Source organism: Bos grunniens, chromosome 4, assembly GCF_055505025.1.
Source record: "Bos grunniens cultivar Pamir isolate PY7600 chromosome 4, Bosgru_T2T1.0, whole genome shotgun sequence".
NCBI classification, from domain to species: domain Eukaryota; kingdom Metazoa; phylum Chordata; class Mammalia; order Artiodactyla; family Bovidae; genus Bos; species Bos grunniens.
Window position 1 is genome coordinate 88,071,140 of NC_141168.1, and position 15,009 is coordinate 88,086,148.

The following is a 15,009-nucleotide window of genomic DNA, read 5'->3' on the forward strand; positions in this document are numbered from 1 at the left end:
AGCTCTTTAAAAATTTAAACTAGAAATAAATGTCAATTCATTAGAACTACCTGAAAGAAACGCCACCATGATCATGAAACTCTGAATAACTTCTCATTGTCTGTAAATAAAACAATGAATATATAAGATTTATAGAGATATCAGTCTCTTCAAATACAAGTCACCAACCTAAATGTGTGAAAGCAATTCCTCCTTCTCCTTTAAAAAAAAAAAAGTCAGAAATAGGAAAGGTGAAACAGACTGGAAGATCAAAACAGCTGACTGAAAAACAAAACAGAACCCACAGTAAGCATGCCAACGTCACTAGAAAATACTACTACTGACAACGGGTAATCTGAAAAAACAACCAACCTAAGATGCCAAATAAGTCATAATTTCTAAGTTTATACTTTTAAGTATATGCCAGACGTGACAAGCACTAACTTCCTTTTTTTTACCCTTCCAAAATTTACAATTCTAAACAGGAATGTATTTTTATAATTTGAGGAAAAACTGAAAAGTTATATTTCAGTTTTTCAAAAGAGATAAAGTAACAACAATCAAGGAATCATAAACAGCGTAACAGTAATAATGTGCCCAAATCACCAAAGGGTCCAGTGAAGAAAACTCTTCAATTATGTCTAACGGGATAAAATTCTTCAGGGAAAAATATACCTAGAGTCCAAAAAATTTCATTGCACAGCTTAATGAAAACAATCATTAAGAACGTTTTAACTTCCTAAAGTAGTATGGGCAAATAAAACACACTAATTCCAACCTACTTAACTGAAGTAATAAAATCTAGTTTGAGCATAGTAAGACTAGAAATGAATATAGCATCAATGAAGATAAAGCATTCAATCACTCTCAACACACATTTATGAGCCAGCATATATGATAAGCAGCAGGAAAATCCTGTTTTGCCCTAGGAATTTGATTTCTAGCATAGGTGCTTTCAAACCTTTTTGAAAATAAATTAAGAAAGTATTTACTCAATGATCTTATACAAAATATCAAAATACAAAACACATATAATCAAAGTTTTTTTAGCAAATGCATGTGTGTTGAGGTATGCTTAAGGGGGAGATCTACTGCCCTGCCAATTTTGGTTCAGAAAATTCCCGTTCTTACTTTACTCCACCCTGCCACCCAGTCCCTGACACACATCCAATAAATTCTGGAGCTTCAAGGTTTGAAGGACACCCATCTACTCTAACTGAAGTACATTTATCTTTCCAAACCTCACTACAACCAAGACTACACTACCAACTAGGTATGTTTATAACTATGTAAAGCAATTAAAAATTAAGGAATTAACTCATTTTCTAATTTTCTTCTACTTCTGCTTTTTTCTTTAGTTACCATGCACACAACAAACTCCTTCAGAGTTCACTGAAACAATATCATTAATATCAATATTGGATTACTAAATTTTAACAAAGTAAACATCACCTAATATTTTTTTCTACAGAGATTTTTACACTTAAGTTCAGAAAAAGTAGAAATTCTGGGTTCCCAAGCAAAATTTAAAAACATTCTTTCACATATATAAACCTTCCTTCACACATCTTTACAGGTGCTATGTCTTTTCAAGCTTGACCTGAGTGCTAGATTATCCAACCCAGTACCCAGTGGAAAAATCAACTGGGAATCTGTCCTGAAGCAGTCACAGCAGGGTTCTAAAGGTGGCGTGCCCACAAAGCCAGAAAAGTGACATCACCAGAGAATAGAGAACACAGACCTGAAGGTATTTTGGCAGATGAAGGTTAAAATGAGAGCCTAGAAAGCTCTAGGCTACTATACCTGTCCAAGGCCACAAAGGAAGAGACTCAAAACCAGAAGCAAGAGGATACTTCAGTTAAATAACAGCAACAATCATTACTACACTTACTTACTTCATACCAGATTCTACTCTAATCTCCCTACCTAAATTAGCTTATTTAATCTTTACAATATCCCATACTAATAATATTCTGACTTAAACAGTTGAAAAAACTGAAGCAAACAGACATTAAATAAGTTGCCCAGTTCAAGAGGGTGGGGACATATGTATACTTATGGCTGATTCATGTTGATGTATGGCAGAAACCAACACAATATTATAAAGCAATTATCCTTCAATTAAAAATAAATAAATTTTTTAAAGAGAGAGATATATATCCTACATTAAAAAAAAAAAGTTACCCAAGATCAAACAACTAGATAGTGGGGGAGAGAGGATTCAAAGCTCAGGCTCTTAACCACTGCCCTCTTTTACAGCAATGGCATTAAAAGAGTAGCAGCAGCAACCACTGTGGTGAAAGTACTGAATCCTTATCACTGGTCCAGACTGAAACAAACACTTCACAAAGGTTATTTCATTTAATATTTATATAACCTCAAAAAATAAATGTTGTTGTTCCCACTCCAAAGATGACTAAAGTAAGGCTTTACGAGGTTAGCCTGCTTAAGATTTTTTAATACCCAGGACCACTCACTTCACTTGCCTGAACTTTGACAAGGATCACCAAGTCCACAAATTCAGAATCTGTATCTCCATTCAGGGTCTCTTCTTTCCCTTAAAAGGGTCCTTGCCGCTGCTGCTGCTGCTGCTGCTAAGTCGCTTTAGTCGTGTCTGACTCTGTGCGACCCCAGAAAAGACAGCCCACCAGGCTCCCCCGTCCCTGGGATTCTCCAGGCAAGAACACTGGTGTGGGTTGCCATTTCCTTCTCCAAAAGGGTCCTTAAACCCAGCCATATTAGAACTCCTAGGTTTTATGAAACTCCACAAAAGTGACAAATCCCAAAACTGTAAATGGCATTAGGAAGAGAACAGGAGGTTCATGGGTAAGGAAGCCGGAATGACTAGTGAAGGAGAAAAGTTAAACCCAGGGAGCCTAACCCATAAGAGGTAAAATCCCTCCAAGGAGGTACAAGCTTAAGGATGAGAGGCTGGGGAGTTCTCTGCTGGCCTAGTGGTTAGGATTCTTGGGTTTTCATTGCCATGGCCCAGGTTCAATCCCTGGTCAGGGAACTGAGATCCCACAAGATGCGCAGTGCAGCCAAATAAATTAATTTAAAAAAAAAAAAAAAAGGAATGACAGACTGCTCAGCATCATGAACACAAACTCTGCTTAGAGGCAGTACCAACACCAGACACAGCGAGAAAATCCTGGGAGGAGACAAGGCAGAAGCAGGGCTGAGGAGGGTATGTCCCCGGAGTAATAAATCCCGGGGAACAAGGAAGCCAAGTTTCTCAGTTTGAGGGACCCAAAGAAGCTGCAAACATTAAATAAAGAACCCCCCTTTTGGTTCTATACTGTGTATGACCCAACTGTACCACAGATTCAGAAAAGAGGCTGTCATGAAACGTCTCCGTAGCCTTAATTCTACATGGAATGTGTCTACTCACCATTGCCTACAACAAAATTAGAGCAGACCATCTCAGAAGGAAGTGTGAAATTTATACACTGTGTAACTTGCTTGTGTTTGTTACATGGTTTTCTATAGAGATAAGAAGTTTTACTATGAAAAGGTTTTGTCTCTGGGAATAGCAAAGAGATCAGAAGTTGGGAGCAGTTAATCCCTCAAGACATGAGAGAACTACAAAAGGACACCAAGGAATAAACAAGTGTGGAAGACACCCTAGAGCCTTCTCTAAGCTGAAATGATGCCCCAGAGCCAGCTTCTGCATGACAAAGAGCTGAACAACTCAACAGCCCATGAGGATTCTCCACAGTGACCCAAGAAGACCTGAAAACTGTTACCTGAGAGTTCGTTTCCACAAGCTACTCCAAGCAAGCCCAGCAGAGGTGACTAAAATACCAAAAAGAATACACTTCTGCTTTTGGTCTCTTCTGAGGGAATACTTCACATTAAAACCACCTGGAAAATTTTCTTTTTTTTTTTAATCCCAGTGCAGAGAAGCCTGGAGGAAAACCAGAATCCTACCACCAGACCAGCAATGGCTAGAGGCCAGAAGCTACTTCTCCCTGGAACTTTGCTCCCAGTAAAAAATACACTTATCACAGAGGCAGAAACTATAAATGCAGGTACTAGAGACATAGCACAAGTGGGAAAGCACACAGAGAAGCAAGGCAGAGACGTACACCCGGAGCGAAAAGGGTACAGGCACCCCCTAGTGAGGAGGAGCCCCATAAGGAGGCGGTTAAGTCATTTATATACCTCAGTTCTTCCCCATCTTTGTCTTCCTTCAGGCCAATTATTTGGTTTTTTTCTCCACACTTGACCTACCCTGGGACCCTGCCCTTGGTGCCCACACAACCCCCAGCCAATATGGATCTCAAAGTGAAGGCTTCTGGGAGAAGCAATCCTCTTTATCCCGACTTTTGACCCACCCACAAGGAGCCTTTCTGCGAATGTGTAGCATTTCCCTTGTCCCAAAAGAGCGGGGAGTAGAGATTCCTTAATCCTTTACTCAAATGGGTTTTGCCCCTCTTTGTCCTTGTCATGACTATTACCTTAAGGTGTTTACAAGAGACAAAGACTGGCTATTTACCTTGTTTCTGCTGTTACTTCCATTCTGGAGAGCAAACAGGAAGCTGACTGTAAATTCCTCAACTGCAGCCCATCTAACTCTTGTCTCAGGAAATGCTAGCAGTTCTAAGTATCAAGCCTGAAACCCACTTTTTCTTGCCCCATGAAATGCAAACAGGAGGACAGTTGTAAACGTCTAACCTGGAGCCCTTCTATCTCCTGACTCATTTCTGTGCAATGTTCAAAGTTGCAAATGGCAGAGAACTTGAACACTGAACTCCCCAATTTTCCTTTGTCCTTCAAGTACCAGTTCAGCTCCTGAAAGGCCACCTAGATCAGGACAGAGACAATAGTTAGAAACCTAAAGGCCTGCACTGTCACTGGGGACTTATGGCTACAATCCAGCATAGTATTCGTCCTCCACCCACACAGTGTAAAACACAAAAACTTTTCAATCTTAACTTCTAGGCCCCCTATATTAATTTCTTACTAATTACTTTAAAAAGTAAAACTTCAAATATGTCCCAAGTAACAATTGGAGTTTTTAAAGGCAAAAATAAAATCATTATGGAAACTGAGCAGGCCCCAGTGGGGACCTCCTGGATACAAGTCCTTTCTCTGTCCCCTGTTTCTTGTTTTTAGGGAACAGACTTCATTCAGCCTCCTAGACCTTTCCTGAGTTCCAAAGGATAGAGTCAAATTGCTAATCAGCAAAGTAAGGGAATGCAGAAACAAAAAAGAAAGAGTCAAGAAACAACAGGGCAGTGATAGGGACACTTCCCCAGTGGCCCAAGTGGTTAAGATGCCTCGCTTCTGCAGGCGGCATGGGTTCAGTCCCTGGTCAGGGAACTGAGATCCCACATGCCACATGGTGCGGCCAAAAAAAACAAAATAGTGCAGTGTTGAGGCACGGTCCTGGTTCCTCCCCAAAGAATATCCACAACACACCTCTGAGTTCTTCTGCAGGAAAAGTCCCCACACAGGTAGGAGATGGTAACTTCAGGCTGAGCACAAGATGACCCTGTTACCTCACCACCAACCAGTCAGAAGAAAGTCACACACCATACAGCCCTCATCCCAAATTTTGTCTATAAAAACTTCCTCCAAAAAATGGACTTTTTGAGCATTATCTGTCCCAGACAACTGATTCCGTTCAGGACCCCACAGGCCTCTGTGTCCCCCATTTCTTTGATTATAAGAAACCACCTTCATTCAGCCTCCATGCCCTTCCCTGAGTTCCAATGGGGCAGATACAAGCAGATGTTAATTAGGGAAGGGAGAGCACATGAAACCAGGGAGAAATAGTCAGGAGCAGCTTTGGGGCAAGGTCCTGTTTCCCCACCTAAGGATACACACAATGTCTTTAAGCTATGGTATGCTTCCCACAAGCAAGCAGACTCCAGACCAGCTGGACCTCAAGTTTGATGATGGTGACTCCTACCTACCTCACCACCAGCCCTTCAGAAGAATACCCACAGAATGACCATACCCTCCTTAAACATTTACTATAAAACGTATTATCTTCCCCAAGTGAGAATACATTGTTTCGAGGGCAGGAGCCCACAGTCTCCCGCCTTTGCCTGGCAAAGCACTAAAGCTATCCTTTTCTACTTCACCGAAAATTCTGTCTCTGAGATTTGATTTGGCACCAGTGTACAAAGAAGCTGAGCTATCAGCATCACAACTTGTACGGCACCTTACAATAAACACTGTACTTTCCTTCCCAGCAACACAGGGTCAGCAGATTAGCTTGGCTTTACTGCATGTGGGCAGATCAGTTTTGGTTCAGTAACATATTAGCTTCATCATCATTATTTTGACCTAAGAGAGACAGACTTCTGAATATTTTTAGGATTCCCAGGGGAAAGTTCTCACCCAACTGCAGAAATTACAAAAGGAATTACACTCCATGTGGCCCAAAAGTAGAAAAATTAAGGAAAGGAGACACACTTAAAATGAAGTATCTATAAAGTACTAGACCTGAAGAAGGGCAACAGAATATGCTCCAAGTACCATCATCTCCAACTAAAGTACTGCCGCTACTTCAAGTGACTTCCTAGATTCTTCTCCAACCCCACTTCAAGCCATTGTCCTCAGAGCAAAACAAGCCATGATCTGAATAGTCACAATTTTAATTTCTTCCTCCAAAGGAAATATGCAAATTGTCAATAAGCACATGAAAAGGTACTCAAACTACTAATCTTCAGGGAAAAGCAAATTCAAACCACAATGAAATACCACTTGACACCATCAGGATGGCTATGAAGGGCATCAGAATGTGTCACCCCAAAATATCCACTTCGGTATAAGGATTATTTTCAGCCGAAGATAACTGAAAAACAGCAGATGCAGTAAGGCCTCCCTGATCTCCCCCTTTCTACCTGAAAGCAAAACATGAATTACTTACGAGAAAGATGAGAACACTCTTTATCACAGGAGACAGGGCACTGATGCTGAGACAAATCTGTACAAACACACCTTACTAAAACAAATCTTATCTTTCATTAGTTACCCCTATGTATTTACCTTCCCACAATTTACTGACTCCAGAAGCTCAAACTCCTTTTCCTTTGTCTTAACACACTTCCATAATTTATGGCTCTTTGTTTAAATGGTATACACACTCTCAGCACTAACTGCTTCTTTTATTTTTAAGTTCATTTCTGTGATGTGAACCATTTGTATATGAAACAACCTTTCTCTCCTGTTAATTGATCTTTCGTCAGTTTAGTTTGCTGAGTCCTGGGCACTGAACCTAAGAAAGTAGATGAAAACGTTTTTTCTTCTACAGCAATTATTAAAAACAAAACCAAAACTATTGGTACAGTTGCAGAGAAATTGAAAGCCAATACAAAATGGTGCAGGTGCCGTGGAAAGCAGTATTGGCAGTTCCTAAAAAAAATTAAACAATTTGACCCAGCTATTCCACTTCTGGGTGTAATTACAAAAGAACTGAAAGTGTTACGGAACACAAGTTCACGTGAGTGATGCATAGTAAGGCCAAACCAAAATGTGGGAGTTTGGAGCAGAGAAAGGTTTATTACAAGGCCAACGAAGGAGAACAGGTGGCTCATGCTCAAAAACCTTGAAGTCCTTGATGGTTTTCAGGGAGAAATTTTCATCGGCAAAATCTGGAATGAGGGCTGTATGGTATGTGACTCCCTTCTGATTGGTTGCTGATGAGGCTAACAGGGCGGTATTCCAGGCATCTTGTGCTCAGCTGAAGTTAACCATCCTTATCTGTGTGGGAATCTTAGTTCCTTCAGAAAAACTCAAAGATATTATATATATATTCCTTGAGGAGGAACCAGAATACTACTTTAATTGCTGCAATATAGCTTCTCGATGTTTCTCCTTTGTTTCTGCATACCCTTACTTGCCTGATTAGCAACTATTTGAATCTGCCCTTTGAAATTCAGGGAGGTCTAGGAGGCTGAAGCCTTCATCCTGCAAGAAAGAAATGGGGGGCTCGGAAGGGCTTCTGTACCCAGGTGGTCCCCCCTGGGTCCTGCTTGGTTTCAGAAGCAGGGACTCAAAGAGGAACTTGTACAGCCATGTTCATTGCAGCACTGTGAGGTGGAAACAACAGGTGCACAGCTGAAGGTTTTGTTCAACGTGGTATATACACACAATGAAATATTCAAGATAAAGGAGAATAAAATTCTGATACATGCTACAATATGGATCAGAATTAAAACCTTAGAGGCACTGTGCTAAGTTAAAGAAGCTAACACAAAAAGACAAATATTATATGATGCCACTTGTATAGGCACCTAGAAGTTAGTCAGAGATAGAAGGTAGAATGGTAGTTACCAGAGGCTAGTGGGAGGAGAGAATGGAGAGTTATGGTCTAGAGTACAGAGTTTTATAAATACTCTGGGATGAAGAAAAACTTCTGGAGATGTAAGGCAGTGATAGGAAGGAAGGAGGTAGATTGACTCCTGGGCTAACACAGAGCTAACATATGACCCTGCAATCCCACTCTGGGGCATACATCCAGAGAAAACCATAATTCAAAAAGATACATGCACCCAAATGTACACTGCCGCAGTATTTACAACAGCCAGGACATGGAAGCAACCTAAATGTCCACTGATGGATGAATGGATAAAGAAGATGTGATATATACATAGAACAGAATATCGCTGCTGCTGCTGCTGCTGCTAAGTTGCTTCAGTCGTGTCCGACTCTGTGTGACCCCACAGACGGCAGCCCACCAGGCTCCCCGGTCCCTGGGATTCTCCAGGCAAGAACACTGGAGTGGGTTGCCATTTCCTTCTCCAATGCATGAAAGTGAAAAGTGAAAGTGAAGTCGCTCAGTCCTGCCTGACTCTTCGAGACCCCAGGGACTGCAGCCCACCAGGCTCCTCCGTCCATGGGATTTTCCAGGTGAGAGTACTGGAGTGGGGGGCCATATATTACTCAGCCACAAAAAAAGAATGAAATAATGTCATTTGCAGCGACATGGATGGACCCAGAGATTGTCATACTGAGTGAAGTCAGACAAAGAAAGACAAACATCATGTGATATCACTTGTATGTGTAATCTTAAAAAATGGTACAAATTAACTTATTTACAACACAAGAAAGAGTCACAGATGTAGGAAACAAACTTACAGTTACCAAAGAAAACTCTTCAATGGTTTCCCACTGCACTTGGAATAAAATTAAAACTATTTACTGAAACCAAGTAGGACCCAGTGGAGCACTCCTAGGTACAAACGCCTTTCTGTGCCCCCTATTTCTTGTTTGTAAAGAGAAGGCTTCAGCAGGTTCACACAGATACTGATCACAGAAGGGAGAGAACGCAGAAACAAAGGAGAAGCCGTCAAGATACAACAGTGATGAGCACACGACTCCTGGAGTTCCAGGTTTCTGAGCAGGAGCTGCCCATTCTCCTTTCACGCTTGTTGCAATAAACCTTTCCTTGCTCCAAACTCCCATTTTGGCCTCTTTGGCCTCACTGTGCATGAGGCACACAAACTTATGTTTGGCAACATGGCCACAGTCGAGAAGGTTCTGCAGAGCTGATTTCACCATTATCTCTGTCCTAATCTCACACCACTTTCCCCTTGCTCACTGTACTACAGTCAAGCTAGGCAAAACACACCAAATTCTTTCTGAACTCAGCAGCAGTACAACTGCTATTCCCTTGCTTGAAATGCTCTCCCCATGGCTTATTCCTTTTCCTCTTTTAGTATTCCTCCTTTACTCAAATGTCACCTCTTCAAAAAGTAGCACTCCCACTCCTACCCCACCTCCAGCCTCAAGGTACTCTCTATCAATCTGCATATGAAATTACATACAGTAAGATCCTGCCTCAGTATCTGCAGGGGTTGGTTCCAGGGCCCCCAATGGATACCAAAATCCACAGATGCTCAAGTCCTTCTTATAAAGTGGTATATTATTTACATATTACCTATGCACATCCTCCTGTATACTTTAAATCATTTCGAGATTACTAATAATAAATGTAAATGCTATATGTTGCTGCTGCTACTGCTGCTAAGTTGCTTCAGTCGTGTCCGACTCTGTGTGACCCCACAGACGGCAGCCCACCAGGCTCCCCGGTCCCTGGGATTCTCCAGGCAAGAACACTGGAGTGGGTGGCCATTTCCTTCTCCAATGCGGGAAAGTGAAAAGTGAAAGTGAAGTCTCTCAGTCATGCCCGACTAGTCACAACCCCATGGACTGCAGCTTACCAGGCTCCTCTGCCCATGGGATTTTCCAGGCAAGAGTACTGGAGTGGGGTGCCACTGCCTTCTCCGAAATGCTATATGTTAGTCACATCTGATTCTTTGTGACCCCATGGACTGCAGCCTGCCAGGCTCCTCTGTCCCTGGGATTCTCCAGGCAAGAATACTGGAGTGGGCTGCCATGCCCTCCTCCAGAGGATCTTCCCAACCCAGGGATCAAAACTGGGACCCTTCCATTGCAGGCAGGTTCTTTACAGTCTGACCCACCAGCAAGTAAATGTGATATGAATAGGAGCAAATTTAAGTTGTAGTTTTTGGAAGTTTCTGGAATTTTTTTTTCAGTATTTTCAATCCACAACTGATTCCACAGATGCAGAATCCGCAGATACAAAGGGCTAACTATATTCTATCTTTAAAACCTTAAGTTATTTTATCTTCCTAAACCCTAAAGTCTCACTTACATCATGGAGATAACAGTACCTACCTAACACTGGTGAGGATAAATGACATCTTATACTACTAATGTCAATAAATATTAACATTTATTAGTAGTATCAGGTACTTACACAGCAATATCAGTTAGCAGTTTGAGTAACTTGAGTTAATACAGGGCATGTTTTACTAGACGACTTCCCAGGTGGCGCTAGTGGTAAAGAAACTGCCTGCCAATGCAGGGCACATAACAGATGTGGGTTGGATCGCTGGGTCAAGAATATCCGCTAGAGGAGGAAATGGCAACCCACTCGTGTTCTTGCCTGGAAAATCCTATGAACAGAGGAGTGCGGCGAGCTACAGTCCATGGGGTCGCAAAAGAGCTGGACACAACTGAGCAACCAAACAACAATTAAGATGACTTAACAGCATGTCATTGATGAGAACAGTTCCTCTTCCATATGGCCTAAAATGAGACTAGAGTATCTGTTTAAATGCTACCTGTATGAGAAGGGTCTTAAAACCTTATAACCTTATTCTAGTCCACTTTCACCTCCTTCTCTCACATCACATTACTTTATACCAACTGAGGCTTGTCTCTTAAAGTCCCACGTGCCTTAAGGGCAAGAGTAACATGCCCTACACTGCAGCCATAACTTCCACAGAGCCTGGAGAACAATAAGCAGAAATTTACTTTAAGCACACCCTCAGCCTAACCCCACCAACTCCCCTGAGCACCAATGTGACCTCCCTGCAGTGTTTCTGAGGGGCAAAGGTGCAGAGGAGAAGAGAATTTCAAGATCAAATTACAGTCAGTTGAGTTCCACATCCACAGATCCAACCAACTGCAGATAGAAAATATTTAATGAAAAGGAAAAAAAAAAGAAAATATTTAATGAAAAGAAATTCCAGAAAGTTCCCAAAAGCAAAGCTTGAATTTGCCATGCACTGGCAACAATTTACACAGCATTTGCATTGTATTAGGTATTATAAACTATTGAGAGACGGTTTAAAGTATACAGGACAATGTGCGTAGGTTATTTGCAAATAACATGCCATCTTATTAATACATAAGGGATTTAAGCATCCCAAAGATTCTGGCATCCATGGTCACAGGGCAGTAAAGGTAGAGGTGGACCTGGAATCAATGCCCTGCAGATACAGACACAGATACAGAGGGACGACTGTATTTTCAATTACCTGAGCAGAAATCTGATTTAATTTTCTCACATTTCAGATGTAGGAACTAAAGCTCAGAGATGTTAAGTGTCTTGCCTAAAATGGAGGCAATGAGTTAGTAGCAGAAACTGTATTGGCCTTGAACACAGGTCCTGACTCACTATTTAGGTTTTTCTCTATACCACACTACCTCCCCTACCTCCAGGAGAAAAGACTATAAGTACTAAATGAACTATAATATTAAGTGGACTTTGTCTTTTTTGTTTTAAAGGAATGTAACAAGAAAACAGTAATGGCAGTTTAGGTCAATGATACTAAAAATTCTGAAGATATGTAGTTTGGACTATTCTTTAAACTATCAGGTTGGCATATTAAAGTTTCAAATATGTTGATTCACAGAAATCAAAGTATTACAAAGTTGCTACAGGAAGAACTTAAGAAATTGTAGATCTTTATTTTTTTAACATAAGCAAAAGAACTAGAAAAAATATACAAGGTTTTCTGGATGTAGGTATCTTCACCATGATCAGCAAATACAATGATAAGAACACATTTCCAGAAAAAATAAAGGGAGGGTGGGGGAGGGATGACGCAGAAAGAACTGTATTCGAACACAACCTTTACTACATACAGTTTCATTTAAGCCTGAAAGACCTTGGTTTATTCATTCATTTGCTCACTTATTCATTCACAATATTTATTAAAGCACCTACTATGTGCCGGGAACAGGAAATGTGAATGGAAACAAGCCAGGATTCCTGCTCTTCTAAAGATTATGCTTTAGTAGAAGTCAGATAGTAACAAGCAAACACAGAAACAAGCTAATTTCAGCTTGCAATAAATTGCTACGAAGAAAACAAACAGAGAGATTGAGAAAAAAATGAGAATTTGGAGGAGCCAAATGAGCTATGAGGTCAAGGAAGGAGGTCTGACCTGAGGAAAGAAATGGAAGTATGAAGTCTGGCTCCAATTTCCTTCTAACCAAAACCTTGAGAATTCTAACCAGAATCTTGGGAGGAGACAGTAAATTCCTTATTTCTATTCTCCTCAGTACAAACATATGAGAATGAAAGGAATCCAATCCCCACATGGAATGGCCTGGTTTGGAGAAATTGTCCAAAATGAACAAAAGGAAACCCACAAGCAAAGAAAGCTCTGTATTCCCTTTTCTTATGAGAATGGCAGTTTCGCTGTTTGGTAACATACGAGCAGTAATGATCTGACGTGGTGGTCTTTACACAGGAAAACATTTTTTTTGACCTTTTCTAATATGAAAAGAGCAGTGGTTAGAAGGAAGAGAAATAAAATCTATCTGGCAATGTGATGGCATGTTAATTTGTAATTGCTGTTAAGCATTTTAAATACAATTTTTCAAACTCCAAAATATTGCTCGTTACAAAATACTAAAGTAGAAAAACAAAAAACACGGGGAAACTTTTTCTTAATTTATATATTTATTGTATTACAGACCTTAATGTATTCACTCCAATTCACAAGATTTACACATTTTTCAAAGCTCTTGCCAAACAGCAAACGTGCTGCTGCTGCTAAGTCGCTTCAGTCGTGTCCGACTCTGTGCGACCCCATAGATGGGAGCCCACCAGCCACCCCCGTCCCTGGGATTGTCCAGGCAAGAACACTGGAGTGGGTTGCCATTTCCTCCTCCAATGCATGAAAGTGAAAAGTGAAAGTGAAGTCGCTCAGTCGTGTCGACTCTTAGCAACCCCAGGGACTGAAGCCTACCAGGCTCCTCCGTCCATGGGATTTTCCAGGCAAGAGTACTGGAGTGGGGTGCCATTAAGTAACTACATATCTAAGCTATTTTTCAGTGGTTTCTCCCTAGCCAAAGACCTAAAGACGAATACGTTACTCCAACATTATTACTAGGGAAAAGTAAAGACAGAGGATCAGTGAATACTTAAACTAGAAGATCCTCACTTTAAAGACAAGGAGGGACTTCCCTGGTGGTCCCGTGGCTAACACTCCATGCTCCCAATGCAGGGAACCTGGGTTCCATCCCTGGTCAGGGAACTAGATCCCACAAGCTGCAATTAAGAGACTACAAGCTGCAACTAAAGATCCCATGTGCCACAACTAAGAGATGGTGCACTCAAATAAAGAAATAAATATCTTTTAATAAATAAGTAAAGATAAGGAAAGGGAAGCATCAGGAGGATTAATGACTACCCAATGTCAAACAAATGGGGAAATTAAGCATCTAAACTCTCAGCCCAGGACTCCAGCGTTTTTTCAAAAGCAAGGAACAAGAATCTACTTTTCAACTAGCCCTTTTCAAACAACAAGATGAAACACAGAACACTTCCCTGGTTGTCCAGTGGCTAAGAATCTGCCAATCAACGCAGCGGACATGAGTTTGATCCCTAGTCCAGAAAGATCCCACAAGCCAAGGAGCAATACCATCCACCACAACTACGGAAGCCCAGCGCCCCCTAGAGCCTGCTCTCCACAAGAGAAGCCAGCACACCACAGCTAGAGGGTAGCCCCTCCCACAACTAGAGAAAGCCCGACACATCAACCAAGATCTAACATAGCCAAAAATACATAAATGAAATAGAAATTATCAGAGTAGACTGTACAGAATATAGATTTTATTTTGTAAAACTTTTTTCAGCTTTCTATACACTTATATACTTCTTTCATACACACGCACACAGAGTTATATATCCATGGAGTCTGTAGGTTAAAAGGCCCCTTTCTATGGGCTGCAGTCAAAAATGTTAAAAACACTGCATTTCACACTGCCGATCTTGAAATACTTCCTTGTATTTTTATGCAAACGTTGCAATAGCAAGACTAAAAACTTCAATGGATGACCAATCCTACCTTGGAACTCTCTACTTCAAGTCCCATTTTTGCATTCATTTAGGGCTCTACTTTTGTGCCGTTATGAATATATAACTAAAGTAACTATTAGCAGCAACTAGCAAGCACAGAAGCTCTCATTCAGCCAAAGGTGCTCCAAGAATCACTGCCTGTTGATCTACAGAATTTACAGCTGGAAAAGCAGATCTTTATTACAAAAAGACACAGTATGTTCTCACTAGAGCTCAGAGGTTCAGATAGTTCTCTCCAAAAAAAGAAATAAGTACGCCACAGACTTGCCTTTGAATGTAATTTCAGGAGAAAAGCTCATTCCTAAAATATTTTCTAGTTTCTCCACATAATATTGCCTGAGGCTAACAACTAGGGGAAAAATTTAACATAGAAAACAGCCATCCACTACTAA

The 15,009-nt window shown here is 41.0% G+C and overlaps 1 protein-coding gene across 5 annotated transcripts in view; it reads right to left on the reverse strand.

The window, feature by feature from the left end:
• The window catches only part of CCDC126 (coiled-coil domain containing 126), a 42,293-nt gene that overhangs the window by 24,293 nt on the left and 2,991 nt on the right, over window positions 1-15,009 (reverse strand). For 2 of the 5 annotated variants that reach the window (XM_086397335.1, XM_086397337.1), the window contains one exon: window positions 4,657-4,785. The exons of 2 other annotated variants lie outside the window; for them this stretch is intronic. The gene's annotated coding sequence lies outside the window, so the exon portion shown is untranslated. Of the gene's footprint in view, window positions 1-50; window positions 101-4,656; window positions 4,786-15,009 lie in introns of those variants that run through there. One more of the 5 variants, XM_086397339.1, reaches the window with a different exon arrangement.